Genomic DNA, 19,905 nt, shown 5'->3' with positions numbered 1-19,905 from the left:
AAGTGAAGGAGAAGGGTTGGTCTTAGGGAGGGAAGCGAAGAAGGTGTTGAGATCAGAATGGTTAATTCTGAAGGTGTGGCTATTTTATGACTTGTATCAGAATTTGGGAACTGGGTTGCGGAATGTAAGCTATCAGTTCTTTGGTGTTTTCTGGATACTGTGTTGTTGTTAACCAAACTGTTACCGTTTGGTCGAAATAGGTAAAACCTATTTATACAAGTCATATTGACCGCACTCTGATCACGTAGAAAGTGGGAATGATTGAGTGATAGAGAAGTGGGGTAATGTGTAAATGCCAGAAACCACGTTCCCACTATGAAGGAAACGGGTTAGTTTACACCCACTACTTCTTGCCGCCGCTAACAGCCCTGCTTTCTGACACTTTCTTATAATGGACGTGTTGCACGCCGCACGCCGTAAACCTCCATACCAATACCCTGATGAGCATCCCTCAGTTTTTGACATGTTTAATGTCTCGAGTGTTTTCGTGGAAAACGTGTAGCAGAGTGTTATGTGTGGCAAGTCAAAATCAGGAGACTTGCCGCAGGAGAATAGCATGTGACGGTATTAGGCTTGTCTTGGCTGGTCGCCTAAGACGTGTCACAAGCCTGTCAATCCTGTGGCGAATTTGGACGGCTGAGATTGTGACTCATGAGAGAGGGTGGTCATTGATTATGGCCACATTCTGTTGGCGCCTGATAATAACACAATGGCGCTATTGGCACATGCCAATGGCATGGCATATTTAGCGCATGTCAGTGGCACAATGGCATGGTTGACATAGTTAGCGCATGCCAGCGGCACGGTAGTGCAAGTAGCGTCGGGCGTAGCCATGGCCGCTAGATTTTGGCCCATTGGTGTTAGACCCAAATATGGCTTGGAAATATTAATTTCAGTTGCCACATCAATCCCAATGCTCTGGGTAGCATTACTTGGCTTGGTTGGGGCAACAACTTTACCTAAATTAGGATTTGGGATGCCGAAACCCTAATTAGTGTGTGTGGCATGTGGCCGCGGCACGTTTTTTGTGCAAATGGTGTCATAGCCACGCCAAAGGAACTATAACAAGGCCATAATGCGAGAACGGCCATAAAAGCAAGGGTTGCTACGAGTGGCCATGGTATGACGCCATTCCTAGGGTTCCTAGGTCCCGCATGGCTCGTGGCATGTTGTGGGTCCCGAAGTGGCGTAATTTAGGCCACAACTGGAAATTAGGGTTTCGACAGTTACCCATATCTAAACGAAGGTATATTTCATTTGTGTGTAACAAGCTAAGACCATCTAACAGTGGAGAGATATTGCTTTGGTTTTAAGCAAACTTAGCTTGAATCTTAAATCAGGATTCCATCTAACGATGAATATTGAATGCTTTGTTACTAAGCTCTCTTAGATTTGATTGAAAGAAAACCGTGATTTGAAAGACTATATAAGGGAGAACTCGAGCAACTGTAAAACCTAATCCCGGCACTTTCCCGTGTCCTAATTGTGACTAGAGTCGATTCTCCTTTAACTTAGGTTTTTCCAAAACCATATTAGGTTAATAACTTGAAGACTTCATTTGGGATTCGTGAAGCCAGATCCAATTATTTTCTCTGTAGTTGCGTATTCTGATCTTACTTGTTTTATTGTGTTGGGTACTATCTTCTCTAATATTTTCTCGAGATTTATCTCCGATAGGTAAGATATAAAAAGTAATCACGAAGTTCTTCGTCTCAGACTTTGTTGTTCCGCAATAACTTCTTCTACTACCATATAGTTAAGTTATTGTGAGGTGATTGATATTTATAGGCTGCTCTTCGGGAGTATAAGAGTGAATTATCAATTGGTTCCTGTTCACCTTGATTTATCAAAAAACGGAACAAAAACTTTGTTGGTACTTCTGTGGAAGACAGATTTATCTATCAAAACAGACTTATCTGTGGGAGACAGATTTGTTTACAAGTCTTCGACTTTGGGTCGTAGCAACTCTTAGTTGTGAGTGGGATCAGCTAAGAGAATCAAATGCGCAGATTCCGGCGTGGTTCTAGAGGCGTAAGGAACGCGACTGTACCTTAATCGGTGTGAGACTTGGTTAGGGCTCAACTACATTCCAGTCTTAAGTTAACTTGTAGTGGGCTAGTGTCTGTGGCGGCTTAATACAATATGATGTTCAAATCTGGACTAGAACCCGGGGTTTTTCTGCATTTGTTGTTTCCTCGTTAACAATTTCTGGTGTATGTGTTATTTCTTTTTCGCATTATATTTGTTTATATAATTGAAATATCACAGGTTGTGCATAGTTCAATCAATTGGTAAGTTCGACCTTGATTGTTGGATAGGAATTGATTGACACTTAGGCATTGGCCTTTGGTACCGTCCAAGTATTTCTCACATCAATAAGTCTCATGGGTTTCTATTTGTTTGATTTGCTGATTGATCTGAGAAAAATAGATATAACTCTTTGATATCTTTCTTGGTTGAGCTCGCTTTATAAGCTGGTGCTCTCGGAATAATATTGGAGTTAGTCCATACAGATTGGCGAACGAATTATTGGGTGTGGTTGTTATACCCCCGCTTTTTCAATCCTCTAGGTGAACTTCTAGTTTTGGACATTCACCTAAAGGATGTCTTCACACTTTTATTACTAAAAATCATTTAAAACCATAGATTAAATAATTTTAACCAATTAAGAAAAGGATAGAAAATTTTATGAGATGGAAATAAAAAAATTCCCCCCCCCCTAATATTTAGGATATTATACCTAGAGGATGTCTTAAAAATGATGCCATATATGAAACAATATATTTATAACCAGAGAAGCTCTAATACTCGTAGTGTCGTTTAATACAGTACATATGGTTATACCTGCTGGAGTATTTTCATGGGACATGATCGATAGAATTATGTACCTCGCCCATTATATATTTTTTGCTCTCATGTTGCTCAAACATTCTAGATCTAACAACATCAAAATCAACCATCAGAAGTTATAATCAATTCCACTGATTTGAAAAAAAATCGCATACACTAAGTGTTTTCCTTACAAATTACTATCGTAATTAACTGTGAGGAAGGATTCATGGACAATTATGTACACTATCCATACAAGATTAAGCCAATTTTTCTTTAGAGTCCAAACGACAGTGAATTTGAATTCAATATTCTGTTGTATGTTTGTTTTATTAGACTATATTTCTACCAAAAATGAGCACAATTCGATATGCCAAACCTCACCATCTACCGATTTTAATTTCGATCGTTAATTTTCAACGGTTGTTTTTCAAAGTGGTAGATGACGGTGTTATACTCTCGGATTGTGCTCATTTTTTGCAGGAATCTAGAGTTTAATTAGAGGAACATATCATCAAAATATTGGGTTCAAATTAATCATCATTTGGACTCTAAATTTTTTTTGGTTCAATCTTGTATGAATAATGAACATATTAGATTGTCCGTGAATCCTCCCTCATTAACTATATCTAGAATTATTTTTAAGATTATGATCATGATACTGCTAAATAAAAAGTATTATACCGATGCCTCCAAATTTCTTTTATTCAGTTAGAAATGCATCCATAGAAATACAATTAGCCGACTCTCATCTTTTGGAATTTGAAATCCCCCGAGGACCCTGATCAATTGAAAAAAGAGAAAGAGAAATACCTAAATTTGCCTTCTTAGTTTGGGGCCTGGGCATATTATTTGGGGCCAACGACTACAAGACAAAAAAACATTTTTAAGTTAAACGGATAACCCCTTATCCAACTAAATGGCTAAATTACCTATGATTAATTAGTGCTAATTTGGGTGATTAGTGATGTTTAATCAAGTTACCCTGAAATCAACTACCATTAATTCATTATCAAAACTTGAAAAAAAATTAATTTTTTTTTAAACCCTACCCAGAATTGGTTGATGTTAGTGCAGTTGTAGACCGATTCTGGGTTGAGTTTTTTCAATCGACGAAGAAAATCCAGATTCGCTTCATGTCAATGTAGACATAAACCGATTGTAAGAAACAGAGTTTATAAATGTCCACTAACTCGATTATGCCATATTTTCACAAACAAAATATTCATTACATAGTTTAGGAAATTAGCGCATTACATGTATAAGACAATTCAGTATGCCAATTCTTGAATGTGGCACATCACATCGTCAATGAACCTCCGAGCACGGCGGTACAGCTTAGCATATTCTTTGTGGTCAATGAAATTCTTTCCCCATTATGAATTTTCCATAAGCCGTTGAATCGTTCCAACTTCGGTTAAATGAATTATTACATGTTAGTATGCAAACATTAAAGTATCACATATGTATATAAATGTCTAATTACTCACTTTTTCAAGAAGAGGACATTTTGCTTACTTTAACATACTCTCGCATTGAAATTTTAATGTATTGGAATCGAAAAGCTAAGCATCTCCATTTACGTTTTTTCGGATTAGTGGTGTGCCCATAATGAAACTCTTTGGTTCTCTTCCAAAACATTGAACATAGTTCATTGGGACGTTTGTGGAAGAAGGGGATGAACGAGCTTCATATCTTTTTTAAGGGATCCTATTCCATTTTCTAGGCTCAGTGTGTGATGTGGGAGTGGCTCAAAGAGGTTGTCCTTATGTAGATAAAGACTCAACAACTATTAATTTTTCCGAAATCAATTCAAACAATCGATTTTTAGGAATGTCCACATAGACCGATTTTGGCCTTGCAAAATCATATAAAATCAGCCTCTCCACAGTTGGTTTTTAATATTGCACATGTAATCAGATTGTTGTCAAAAAAAGATACAGAAAAACTGTCACTTTTCCTTACTAGAATCGGATTACATGGAATACCACATAAACGGATTTTGGAGGTTGTCAAAATTCTGTTTTTTTTTTTTTATTTTTTCAGAATTGGTCTTTAACGGTACCTACATAGACCGATTTTGAACACTTACAAATCAAGTGAATGAAATTCCCAGAATCGGTCTATGTGGTGCAATTCTAAAAACCGATTCTGAAATTATACCCCTGGAAAAATGGTAGAATCGGTTTTTATGTAGGTAAACGTAAATCGATTCTAACTGAATAAATTGCTAGAATCTTGCATTTCTTGCACACAAATTATAGTTAATTCTTTTGTCGCGTCTTAGGCAAACACAAAGTATTTTCAAAACAAACCAGATTCAGTCATTCATAAACTAGAGAACATAACCAAACATAATTCGATAATAAATTTAATACAATTTTTGACTCCATGATTATCCATAGATAAAGACATAAGTTTTGAAAACAAAGAAACCATCCATTTATCAACAACAACACCACGACCACGTCCAGTACCACGAGCACCTCGTCCTCGTTTAGCAGGTCTTTCTTCGCTGATATCATGTTGGGCGCTGCTCGATTCACCTTGAGAGTACATGTTCAGAATGGCTTTCCTCCTCTTTTTCTTTGTGTTCTCCATTACCGCTTCCCCAAACTTTGCACCCACATCAACATCCTCGGGACTGTTCAATTGATCAATCAATTTTTCATTGGTCTCAACATCTATCCCTTCCCTAATACCTAACATTGCTTGGGTTATCAAATGCCCTATTCTTCTTCTTTGTTTCCATTTTAAACAACAAACATTCAAAAAGTTATGCTGAAACCATTAACAAAACCATAATTAAAAAACTATACGCACCAGGTTTTCGAGAGATGTATCTTTGTACTGTATTTGGGGCCTCTCATCTACTCGTATCACTGGAGTATGTGAAACGTTGAGGTACCATGGCATGTAGCCTGGAATTGCCTCATCATCTGTTTCCGAACGACCATCCATATCATGTTTGTTGAACCTTGTCTCTTCCCAGTATTCAGATGCTGGTAAAGTTTTGTTAACTATCATTATTAAATGACTCGTTTTCGGTCTTATTGATTGTAAACTTCTTGTGCTCCTCCAGGATTTTTTGTACGTATCTGCATTGTCTTGCGACTCTCGTCGGCTTGTACATTACATATCTTCTTGGGTTAAACAAAGGCCTAAAATAACGTTCTTGATTTGCGCACCCAACCATCTTTTCTTTAGCCAAAACTTCCTTGTAAGGGTGAAATACAATATCTTTCGTCGTCAAGTTATCCAACTAGCGTCTCAACTCCATATATTTTTCATCTTGGGACTTCGACTTAACGTTGAAGTTGTACTTGTCTCCATAACATCGACCGTCCCATTGCTTGTTCACAAAATCCCCTTTGGTAAATATTGGGAAGTACAAATATATCCACACCTGCAAAAGAGCCATATTCCCTCTGATTTGGTTTATTCGGTCCTTAAAAGCATTTCTCAACTCGTTCAACGAGTGTGCAAGGATGGCAGAGCACCAAAAGTATTCGTGAATCTTGTCAAATGGTTACAAAGGCTGAATAAAGTTGTCGCTCGCACGGGCACCGAAAACATCGGGGAAGATAACAGATCCCAGGATGTAGAGGACATATGCATTGGTCGTAGAAAAGATACGTTCCTTGGTCACCTCTTTTCCATGTGAACAAAGCTTCTTTGTTCCCATGAAGTGGTACCTCAAGCCCGCAAGATGGATTATCCTTTGCTTTGCTTTACCTACTAGCATCTCTAACTTGGTCGTCTCCTCATCCCATTGGAACACATTCTTGGTGAACGCGTAAATCTTGTCCCGCTCAAGCTCTTGCGCGTAGTCTTTGTGCTTCGCGGCTTTACCTTCTATGCTTAGCCCGGTAATCAGCTTCACATTATTTGGAGTTATCATCTGTACTGTGGTAGTACAACAGACAACCAGAATACTGAACTGAATTTAAAAGAACAAACGGAAAATGATAAAAATATGAGGAAGCAGCCTCAAAGCAATTTCATTAATTTCTTCTTAACGTTCACAACCGGGTTCTTACCCTAATAAAGAAGAAAGAGAGATATAACCTAGATCGGGTTTAACTAATCCGAGTGTGACACATGTCCTTAGCTTTGACTAATCCGATTACGACACACGCTACTAAACTGTTAGCCACTTAATATTACTGAGTACACCCGCTGAATTACTCAGGGAAGACCATAGATCATGGATGGTCATATGCAGGTATATGACAAATACCCTCCCCATCACCAAATCCTTGTCCTCAATCATTGAACTTTGGAAAGTGGCTTTTAATGTTGCCAGCATCCTCCTATGTGGCATCCTCAGCCGTGGAATTGGTCCACTAAATGAGTAGTTGAGGGACTGAGACACCATTTATGACAACCATTCTGTAATCCAGTGCAGCTGCAGGATTTACTAACACTTGACCTTCACTGTCGATGACTGGTAGTGTGGGAGAGATTGTATATTTAGCACCAATCTGCTTCTTGAGATGTGAAACATGGAACACGGGATGGATTCTGGCCTCTGTAGGTAGTTTCAATTTGTAGGCTACACTGCCAATTCTTTGGAGGATGGTGAATGGTCCATAGTACTTTGCAGTAAGCTTTAAATTCCTTCTCAGTGCTAAGGAGGCTTGTCTGTAAGGTTGTAGCTTCAAGTAGACTCTGTCACCTACCTCAAAACTTCTACCTACACTGGTTTTGTCTGCATAGAATCTCATTCTCTCTCTTGTGGAGTGAGTCTTTCAGTAAGTCCAACACAACATCCATTTATTTTATGTACTCCTCAACAGCAGCCACAGATGTGGTGGAGGTAGAAGAAAAAGCTAAATGGGGTGGATTGTAACCATAAAGGGCAGTAAAGAGACTTACCTTAAGGCTGGTGTGATAATTGGTGTTGTACCACCATTTAGAAAGAGGTAACCATTGGTGCCACTTTTTGGGATGATGTGCACACATGCATCTGAGGTAGCTTTCCAAGCACGAATTCACTCTCTCAGTCTGGCCATCAGTTTGGGGATGGTAAGCAGTGCTGAGATGGAGTTGTGTACCCAGTGCCTTAAACAAATCTTTCTAAAAATGGCTGGTGAAGATTTTGTCTCTGTCAGACACAATAGATGCAGGCAGTCCATGGAGTTTGTAAACTTGGGTTATAAATTCCCTGGCTACAAAGGAAGCATTATATGAATGATGCAGACCAATAAAATGGGCATACTTGGTTAATCTGTCCACCACAACCAATATAACAGATTTCCTTTCACTCATAGGGAGGCCTTCTATAAAATCCATGGAAATGTGCTGCCAAGCATGATCAGGAATATGTAATGGTTACAACAGCCCAGCTGGAAAAGTATGATCACTTTTGTTTCTTTGACAAACATCACAGACTGACACAAATTTTAGTATTTCCTTCTTCATGGCTGGACAATAGAATGTGGCTTTTTCCCTCATATAGGTTGCTTGAATACCAGAATGCCCACCCACTGCAGAAGAGTGAATGCAGTCCAAGATTTTGGACTTAATATCTGAAGCAGAGCCAACATAGATTCTGGATTTGTATCTCAGAATCCCATCAATATAAGAATAATTTGGCAGAGTAGTTGGTTTAAGGGTAAGATGTGCAATGAGTGCTTGCTCTTTTGTATCAGTAGAATAGCTGGCAATGATGTCTTGACTCTAAGCTGGCTTTGAAATGGATATCACTTGACAAGCACCAACAGCATGAGGTCTCCTAGAAAGTGCATCAACAACACTGTTTTCAGACCCTTTCTTATATCTTATTTTATAATCAAACCTCAGGAGTTTCATCAACCATTTTTGTTGTAAGATAGTAGAGATCTTCTGTTCCAAGAAATATTTGATGCTTTGGTGGTCAGTTTGAATAATGAAGTGGTTACCCTGCAAATACTGTCTCCATCTGGTGAAAGCTTGCACAATAGATAGAAGCTCTTTTTCATAAGTGGACAATGCAGCTGCTCTTGGTCCCAAGGGTTTACTGTAGACGGCCAAAGGTTTGCCATCTTGCATAAGAACAACTCCAATACCAGCATCACAAGCATCAGTTTCAAGCACAAAATGTTTGTTGAAGTTTGGAAGAGCTAACACAGGAGTAGAAGACATTGCTTCCTTGAGTTTTTGAAAAGTTGTTGTAGCTGCTGGAGACCACAGGAATGCATTTTTCTTGAGTAGGTCAGTGAGTGGTTTGCTTATGAGGCCATAATATTTAACAAATTTCCTGTAATAGCCAGTGAGTCCCAAAAAACCTCTGAGTTCCTTAAGTGTGTGAGGGAGTGGCCAATTAACCATAACAGATATCTTTGCGGGATCAGCTTTAACTCCATCAGCAGTAATGATATGTCCCAAGTATTCCAGCTCTTGTTGCCCAAAACAACACTTCAAGTTTGGAAAATATCTAGCTTTACCTCAAGATATCCAGTGTAAGCTGCAAGTGCAAGATATGCTCTTCTAGGGATGAGCTATAAACAAGGATCTCATCAAAAAAAACCAGGATGAATTTCCTTAAATGCTCCTTAAAGATATCATTTATGAGGGCCTGGAAGGTAGCAGGTGCATTGGTGAGTCCAAATGGCATCACTTTGAATTCAAAGTGGCCATGGTGAGTTCTAAATACAGTCTTGTAGATGTCAGCAGAAGTTACCCTGATTTGATGATATCCAGCTCTTAAATCAATTTTTGAAAAAAATTTCTTGCCTTGTAATTCATAAAGCAATTCTTCTATAATTGGAATTGGAATTGGAAATTTTTCCTTGACTGTGATGTTGTTAAGCTTTCTGTAATCTACACAAAACCTCCATGTGTTGTCTTTATTTTTGACCAGAAGTATAAGAGCTGCAAAAAGGACTATGACTTGTTTGAATGATACCAGAATGAAGCATATATTGAACTAGTTGTTCCACCACTGACTTCTGAATGTAGGGACATTTATAAGGTCTCCTGTTAACTGGTTCAGAATTTGGCTTAAGGGGAATTGAGTGGTCTAGGCTTCTATGGGGTGGAAGTGATTTTGGCACAGAGAAAACATCAGAGTATTGATGGAGTAATTCTGAAATTGGAGGTGGGGGAGTTGGAGGTGTGGGTGAATTGGAAATGATGAATAGTTGGCCAATGAGGCCATGAGTGTTTTTTTTGAAGAATCTTGTAGCTGCATTGCCACTCATCATGCTGATGGAAGCTTTATCTTGAGTACCAGTAAGTGTAATTTTCTTCCCATTGTGTTTAAAAGAAATGCTCAGTTTTGAGAAATTAAAAATCACATCACCCAACTTCTTGAGCCAATCAACTCCCAATACCAAATCACAGCCACCAAGTGGTAAAAGTCTTAAACTCCCAGAAAATTTATGGTTATGCATAGAACAAGTTAAGTTTGAGCAGATGCCATTACTGACAGTTCTATCACCATTAGCCATAGTGACTATCATGCTAGAAGTTGGCTAAATGGAACAGTTGATATGCTTGGCTATGTCACTATCAATAAAACTATGTGTGCTACCTGTATCTATAAGCACTGATATAACTTTCTTTTTAATAAGACCAGGAATTCTAATAGTTTCACCAGAATTATTACCTGTCAATGCATGAAGTGAAATTTCCATGTCACTCTCCACAGGTGAGTCCTCTTCCTCAAGAGGAGTTGCTTCCTCATTCTCCAGAGAATTGTCTTCACTCTCAGCTCCAATCATTAAACACAGATGTTGTTGTTTACATACATGACCTCTTTTATACACTTCATCATAATTGTAACACAAACCTTTGGCTTTTCTATCTTGGACTTGTTCAGGGGTGAGCCTTTTAATAGGAAGAGATGTGTTATTTTTTTTTAATGAGGTTTGAAGTGTATGAAGTTGGTTGAGTGGAAGGAGTTGGTGTAATATGTGGTTGTGGAGCAAAATGTCTAGTGGTGGAAAAAGAAGTTGAGTATGCTCTTGTAGCAGGCTTGACAGTTTTTTGTTGTAGAGCCAGTGTTTTCTCTTGCATTTTAGCTAGTGAGAAGGCAGATAATAGTGTTGTTGAACCAAACATAAGCACTGGTTCTCTTAATTCTTCTTTTAACCCACCAATAAAACTGATAATGAAATATTCTCTAGTAAAGATATTATGTTTGCTTAATAGCAAGGATTTCAAATGTTCAAATTTCTCAAAATATGCATCCACAGTTGTAAGTTGAGACAATTTATTGAATAATCCCACAATGTTTTCATGAGCCGGATTTCCAAATCGAAGATAAACATTATTATTTAAGTCTTTCCAGGTGATATTTGGCCTATTCAATCGAAAATTCTCAAACCATTTACCTGCTTTGCCATCAAAGTGCATCGCAGCAATCCTGGATTTGTTAAACTCAACAATGTCATGCATCTGGAAGTAATACTCACATTTATTAAGCCAACCTTTTGGATTGTCGCCATCAAAACGTGGGAAATCCATCTTTGGAATACGATGGTGGTGATTGTAATCTCGACCGCCTGAGTTCATTGATAGACGAATTTATGTGTCTATTTTGTTCTCAATTATGTGTATTGTTAGTGCTCGATTTTGTACTTATTTGATTATTTTATGTTTTTGTAGGTGTTTTTGGAGAAATAAGCTTTTACGGCAAAATTGGCTCAAAAAGTGGTATTTGCGCTCGTGGGAGAAAATCACTAAAGACACCCCTCATTTGGATAAGGGACACCTCAATTACTAAGGGGCACCCACTTGATATTTACACTCCAGGACACCCTAAGTGTTAAAGGCACTCAGCAACAAGATAAGGGGCGTCATCTTCTACATTTGAATTTTTGCTTTTTGGCGGAAACTTGTTGCAGCGAAGTTCAGTTTTAGGGTTTGATTTTTGGAGAGGTTATAGAGAGATTCAATCGCAAAAACTTCTTGTATGGGCCTTTTTTGGCTTAACAAGAAAGGTATAGTTAATGGATTCGGTGAAGCTGGGATAGATAATCGATTTGAAGCAAGACAGTATCGGAAATATACTCGGAGCTTCGCTGGAAGATTTGGGAAGAGGTTTGGACGAGAATTTAGTGGACTTTCTATTTGGATACGGACTGGGAATGATCCAGTACATCGAAACAGGAAAGGTAGTTGTTTGGAAACGTAAAGAATGGAAGGTTTGATGTCTTGCACGATTAAACAGGGAGGTGAAGGTTTCCCGGGATATGGTGGCTTATATTTGGCAGTTACGTCGGAAGCTGGAGAAGAAATATTACCCTGTGTTTCGACTCTTATCTACTTTAGAAAGTTTCAACAAAACAAAAGCCGCGTAAAGATAAAAAAAAAGTAAGGGAGAAGAGGCCGTGACTTGCAGAGAAGAATACAGAAATATAATTGAAATATTTTTCGAAATATCGTGGTTTATGTGTATATATATGAGCTGTATGAGTTCCAGGAGGGAGAGTCGAGAGTTGGGGGCAGTTAGGGAGGTTAACAGAGTCGAGAAGAAGAAGTTGCAGAGAAGATTCTCTACTGGTGCAAGGAAGTAGAAGCCGAAGAACAAAGACCTGTTTAGGTCAGTCGCATAAAACTGTAGCGTATAAACGACATAAGAAACAGTCGTAAACCAGCAGTCTTATTATCTCTGTAACACTAAATCTGTAACACCTATAAACGTTGCAGTTGAGCTTCTTTTATTCCTTTTCTCATATTTCTTCAATAAAAACACCTTTTGATCTATGAATTATTATTTTGAGAGTGTTTTGAGTATGAGGAGCTAAACCCAACACTGGGATGACGGAGGAAGCATAATATCATACATGGGTAATTATATTTAATTCTTTCATGACTTTTTGCAAGGATTATTAATTGTTTTATGGTTTTTATTGAACGGTTGTGATTTCAATTGATGGGTTATACTTAGGTTAAGTATTTTGATATCCCATGCTTTAGATTTACAGTCGTTGCTTTTCGAAAAATCTACCTTGGCAAAGAAACAGAGTCAATATTCTATTTGAGCTATAATTGTCTAGAATAACTATATGAATCGCATGAATGGATTTATTGGTGGAATCCTGAGTCCCAGTCTCTCGTAACATTAAGTGAAACCAAAATTAAGTCTGAAATCAAATCTTTACAAGTCTTTGAACGAACTTCTACTTATCACTTTCAAAACTACATCAATTTTTGGCGCCGCCGACGCGGATTTGTATTTAGATTTGTTTTAGGTTTATTTTTAGTTTTATTATTTTTTGTTCTTTTTACGCATTTTGGTATTTTTTGACTCTTTTCAGATTTAGAGCGAAGTTACAAGGAAAGAAAAATTGCTATAAAAGGAAAGCATCGCCAAAGAAGGAAAGAAAAGAGGAATCCGAAAGGAGTGAAGAAGAAGATTTTGTATATAGTTATTTTGTTTATTTTTAGAAACTGTAAATATGATTTTATTTTTGTAATTTTTCTTTTCCTTTTTGGACATTTTTATTTTTGGACTTTATTTTTGAACTGGACATTATTATTATTTTGAAACCCAAAGGAACGGTTAAAAATTAAATATAAACTGTTTGCAGGGAAGGACGACAGTTACGATACTGTCTCGGCCCCTCGGGTTCGTACACTGACATTGGAGTCGGTGGCCTGAGTCGACTTCAACGGTTCAGCGCCCGTCTGGTACGGGAGGTAAGACTCTATCCACCCACGAATCCCCTATCAGTGGGTTTTATTTTGTGTGACAACTCACACCCCTGCAGTAGAATGTCGAACTGGTATTACAATAGCCAATACAACGAATATCCGACTGAGTTTCAAAATGGACGTTACAACTTTGACCATAGTGTGATAGTGGTTGGCAACATCAGCCTTTTGAAGATTATGGTCCATACCATGGTGAGCCCAATTACTATCCACATACGCACCGGTCATATGAGCAAAATTCTTATATTTCTCCTTTAGAAGAGTCTCTCAGGAAATTAGAAGAGTCGACACGTAGGATAGCTGAGATGAATAACTTATTTTATGACGAAAGAAAACTTTCTATTGAGGAATCCCTCAAGCTGATAGCTGAGACGAACGAAAGAATTGCTCGAAATAATCTTAATTTTAAATACAGTGTCTCCAATAATACCCTTGAAAATGAGGATAGTTATTTGCATAAACAGGATGACGAGGATAAAATTGGTTACACTACTTGTTTAGATGAGGTTCAACCATTTTCATGTTATTATTATGATTATGATGAGGATAGTGTTGATGAAGAATTTGAAATAAATAGGCATAGTGATCAGGAATTTGCTACTCCAACTGAGCTTAATAATAATATTATTTCTAGTTTAAAATTTTAATAATTATTCACCTATTCAAAAGGACGAGGATTTGACTAGAGATACCCCCGTTTTAGACGATTTAGTATTTCCTTTTGATTACGAAGCTAATAATGGTTTAGAGGAACGAGTATATTTTGAGTCTAGCGATTTAGAAAAAATAGACTTAGAAAAAGAAAATGAACTCGTCGAGATGAGTGAGGATGTACCTGACTTAGAAGAATCAATTGACCATTTTCATGAATTAGATGACCTTGAAATTAGGGAAGTTGTGACTAGTCTTTCTAGAGACACTGAAAACTCTAAGTTTGGGGGTGATTATCATTCTCCATGTGATTTAACTCTTAGAAAGGTCCCTCACTTGGGACTTGACATATGTGCTTCAACCATTTTACAAGATTATCTTCATACACGTTTTCCTGAACCTAGTGATGTCCACAAGAAATTTCAGTTATTAGAAACCCATCCTCTGGTTGATGTGGTTTACCCAGGCTATGATACCCAGATTGACTTTGTTTTCCCACAAATATTTTTCTTCCAAATGTGGGAATGTTTGATTTTCAAATGTGTCGAATATTAAGTTTTGAGACTAAACCTAATTACTTTCGGAGATTAGGGTCGACATACTTGTATAAGGAAGATCACCACTCTCATTGTGGTCAGCTGTGTAAGTCAAATCTGATTGACTTAGAGGATCCTAAATTATTCAAGTTATTATTATGTGCTTCTAAGTTTTTATTTGAGTTTTTCCAGACTCTGGAACCTGAACATTTGTATCTAACCTATGAGGAAATGCAACCCATAAAAATATTTTATTTGGACCCAGTTATAGAACCTGAACCTGAACCACAACTAGATGTAGTTGTCTTAAACAGAAAACTAGACAAGGGTGTGCTTTATTTGTTTATTTTCTTGACAGGTTACAGATTCCTTTTACTTGTGATAGCTCTATTTGGTTTTAATGACCCACAAATATTTCGGCTATTACTTTATGATTTTATAAGGTGACTAATCCTTTCTTAGTCTGGCTGAAGACATTAAAATTAGCACTTCTTGGGAGGTAACCCAATATTCATGCAACACGATAATATCTTTCCTTATCTCTTTTGCTTCAAATGGTAACAGTTTCTCCTTGTTCATGCTTTTAATTTCACCTTTGGAACATTGAGGACAATGTTAGATTTAAGTTTGGGGGTATAGGAAAAACTTTTTAGTTGCATAATTAAACTCCAGAGCCTAGAATTTTATGCCTATTAAGGATGGCACTAACCAATCTAAGTGGATGGAAGCATTTTGGTTGTAGGAGTTGAGGAACCAATCTGACTAGATGGCAACATCTAAAGAGTCTATTCATAAAAGCACAAAGCTCAGGTGTTAGAAATAACATGATAGTTTCACCATATCTCGTTGAGTCCTTTTCACTTCTGTTTTTATTTTGTTTTGTTTTTAAACTATGTTTATCTAAGTGATTAGGTGGGGCTCACGATTCAAGTTGTTACCAATGCTAGGGTGAATTAGAGTGATTGAGATACAAAAAAAAAAAGAGAAAAAGAAATTGAGACTAGACCATCATACCAACTGGAATAAATTCAATAAAGTCGACCACTGGAACCCTTGTATATGCCAGTTGTGTTGATCTAGAGTTAGGATTATTGACCACTGGTACCCTTGTATATGCCAGTGTATTGATATTAGTCAGACTAGTATCTCAGTCCATTAGGATAGGTTCATTTGGCGGAGGCCTTCAGACAGATATGAGAAACACTGTTCACCTAGTAAACATCAAAACCATCTATGTTTTTCTATATATCCATCTTCTTGATCTATCCATGTGATTAGTTTTGACTCCGGATATTGATGTCCATAGTGCGATTATCTGAGTAGAGCTCTGTCACTTATATATGAATTTTAGTATGCTAGAGTGCAAACTCGTGTACAACAATTGGAATTTCGCATCAGGGTACTTCCTCCTGTAGTCAATAAGTATGCCAACCAAGGAGATTCTTTAGTGCCTTCCAAGGTTCTGTGTAGATAGCTAAGGTCTGGAGTATAAAGGTTTTGTGGGTATACCTCTGGTAAGCCCTCCGGAGACAACACTCCGCCACTAGGGCCACCTAGGGGTTTAAAGGCTTGTTGCATATGCTAAATGCAACCGACGATGCCTGCGACAGTGAGTTAGGATTTTATTTTTTTAGATTTTATTTGCTCGAGGACTAGCAAATAATAAGTTTGGGGGTATTTGATAGACACATTTATGTGTCTATTTTGTTCTCAATTATGTGTATTGTTAGCGCTCGATTTTGTACTTATTTGATTATTTTATGTTTTTGTAGGTGTTTTTGGAAAAATAAGCTTTTGAGGCAAAATTGGCTCAAAAAGTGGTATTTGCGCTCGTGGGAGAAAATCACTAAAGACACCCCTCATTTGGATAAGGGGCACCTCAATTAATAAGGGGCACCCACTTGATATTTACACTCCAGGACACCCTAAGTGTTAAAGGCACCCAGCAGCAGGATAAGGGGCGTCATCTTCTACATTTGAATTTTTGCTTTTTGGCGGGAAACTTGTTGCAGCGAAGTTCAGTTTTAGGGGTTGATTTTTGGAGAGGTTATAGAGAGATTCAATCGCAAAAACTTCTTGTATGGGCCTTTTTTGGCTTAACATGAAAGGTATAGTTAATGGATTCGGTGAAGCTTGGATAGATAATCGATTTGAAGCAAGACAGTGTCGAAAATATACTCGGAGCTTCGCTGGAAGATTTGGGAAGAGGTTTGGACGAGAATTTAGTGGACTTTCTATTTGGATACGGACTGGGAATGATCCAGTACATCGAAACAAGAAAGGTAGTTGTTTGGAAACGTAAAGAATGGAAGGTTTGATGTCTTGCACGATTAAACAGGGAGGTGAAGGTTTCCCGGGATATGGTGGCTTATATTTGGCAGTTACGTCGGAAGCTAGAGAAGAAATATTACCCTGTGTTTCGACTCTTATCTACTTTAGGAAGTTTCAACAAAACAAAAGCCGCGTAAAGATAGAAAAGGAAGGGAGAAGAGGTCGTGACTTGCAGAGAATAATACGGAAATATAATTGAAATATTTCTCGAAATATCGTGGTTTATGTGTATATATATGAGCTGCATGAGTTCCAGGAGGGAGAGTCGAGAGTTGGGGGCAGTTAGGGAGGTTAACAGAGCCGAGAAGAAGAAGTTGCAGAGAAGATTCTCTACTGGTGCAAGGAAGAAGAAGCCGAAGAACAAAGACCTGTTTAGATCAGTCGCATAAAACTGTAGCATATCAACGACATAAGAAACAGTCGTAAACCAGCAGTCTTATTATCTCTGTAACACTAAATCTGTAACACCTATAAACGTTGCAGTTGAGCTTCTTTTATTCCCTTTGATATCCCATGCTTTAGATTTACAGTCGTTGCTTTTCGAAAAATCTACCTTGGCAAAGAAACAAAGTCAATATTCGATTTGAGCTATAATTTTCTAGAATAACTATATGAATCGCATGAATGGATTTATTGGTGGAATCCTGAATCCTGATAGACGCATTTTTGTGTCTAATTTGATCTGAATACTATATATTGTTGGCACTCGATTTTGTACTAATTTCGTTATTTTATGTCTTTGTAGGAATTTTTAGAGAAATAATCCCTTGCGGCGAAATGGGCTCGAAAAGTAGCGTTTTACACCCCGGAGAAAATTACTAAGGGCGTCCCAGAAATGTCCCGGAGGAACCCAGAAAAATTACTATTTCCACCCAAAAATTACTATTTCCACCCCAATTGCTATTCGCACCCAAGCTCTGGTTAAGGGGCATCCGTCTTCTCTTTAAATTCAAAAGCAGCTTTTTGGCGGGAAAAATATATTCAAAACTGGCATATTTGTGATCGAGAAAATGAAGGTGTTCTAGTGCGATTCAATCGATGAAATTTGGTGGGAAGTTGTGATATGACATAAGTAAGCTAGTGTGAGTGTTCGTTTATCCTAGAATTGGCTACAATTTTCTAGACAATTCACGAGCTCAAAACAGACACACACACACATGGATAAGATAATCACGCATTATGGAGAGTTCTGGAAGTGTTCTGCTCATGTTTGATGGCTCGAGCAACACTTTGGGTCGTGATAAATCGATTTGGAGGTTTCTGGGAGGAAGTTTACGTGTGAAATTCCAAATCTGGTAAGAAAATATTCAAAAATAATGTTATTCACTGCCGAGTAAAGACGAATTATTTGGAGTTATGGCGAGGGATTTCAGCGTGTCTTTGAGTATAAATATGATCTTTGGGTCTACTAGAATAGGTGTCGAGAGTTTGGGGTCGAGAGGAGGTCCAGAGAAGCAGAAATCAAGAGTTGATGAAACTCTGTTGTTGCTGCTGCTGCTGCTGATGAAGAACACCAAGAACACGAAGAACGGACTCGCAAGGACAGTCGTTTATGAACAACGTCTAAGACGCACATCCGTGGGTCGCAGCTCAGTCTAAACAACAGCAGCACTTGTCTTTTATCGTTCATTCTGTGACGCTTTTTGTGCGTCGCAGATTACAGTTTTACACCATTTTCTCTTCTTCTCATCATTTGTAAACCATTTTTGAGCCATAATAAATTATTTTGAGAGCATTTTTACTATGATGAGTTAAACCGCAACACTGGGACGACGGAGGAGGCCGAGCTTCATACATGGGTAATTTTATTAATTCTTTTTAAGACTTTTGCATTAAAAGTTAATTGAAATATGATTTGATTAAATTGGGTGTTATTTGATTAGATGGGTCATGCTTAGCTTAGGTGATTTGATGCTCCATGCTTAAAATTTACAATCAATGTTTTGAGAATCTACTTTGGCAAAATAAGAGTCCATATATGTTTTGAACGATTATTGTTGAGAATAAATCATTGAGCCCTATGTTATGAAGATTGGCCGAATCATTAGTCCTAGTACATCTCTACCAATTTGTCAATATTTTTGTATATAATTTTTATAAATCTAAAAATCCTTCACCTTCACAAGTCTTAGAGTTCGAACCTTCATTACTACAACCCCACGAAAAATCTTAAATCATTTTGGCGCCGCCGACGCGGATTTGTGTATAGGTAGAATTTTTAGGTTTTTATTATTTTTTTACTATTATTTGTTCCTTTTTACGTTTCTTTTTGTGTCTTTGATTTACAGGTTCGAAGTGGAATACTAAGGACTTGGGAACAAAAAGCTTAAAGCTAAAAGCTAAAAGAGAAGAAAAAAAAAGAGACATAATTTTTCTTTTAGGATTTGTAAATAGGCTTTATCTTTCATAATTTTTGTAATTTTTGGACTTTTTATTTGGACTTTATTCTGGACAATTGGACTTTATTCTTTTTTTAACCCTACGGAAGGGTATTATTATTAAAAAAAATAAATTATATAAACTGTGTGCAGGGAAGGACGACGATTACTATATCGTCTCGGCCCCTCGGGTTCGTACACGGCATAGGAGTCGTGGCCCGAGTCGACGACAACGGTTCATCCCCCGTCTGGTACGGGAGGTAAGTCCAATCGAAACACTCGCGAATCCCCTGCAAGCGAGTTACTGTATGCCTTAAGGTTATAATTGTTTGAGGACGAACCAGACTGTCTTTATTTTCCTAGTAAAGGGCAAGGCCTGGCCTAAACAAGATAAGGGTTCGGATTTCATCACCGTTCCCTTCTTTCCCGTTTTAGGAAAACAAAACCTAACGCGAACCCAAGCTTTAAAATCTGATTAGAAAGAGACCTATAAGGTATCGAGCTTGTTAGGAAATTTTTTCGAAGGATATTGGTTA

The sequence above is a fragment of the Papaver somniferum genome, chromosome 4 (genome assembly GCF_003573695.1).
Source record: "Papaver somniferum cultivar HN1 chromosome 4, ASM357369v1, whole genome shotgun sequence".
Lineage (NCBI taxonomy): Eukaryota > Viridiplantae > Streptophyta > Magnoliopsida > Ranunculales > Papaveraceae > Papaver > Papaver somniferum.
This window is presented reverse-complemented; position numbering follows the sequence as displayed.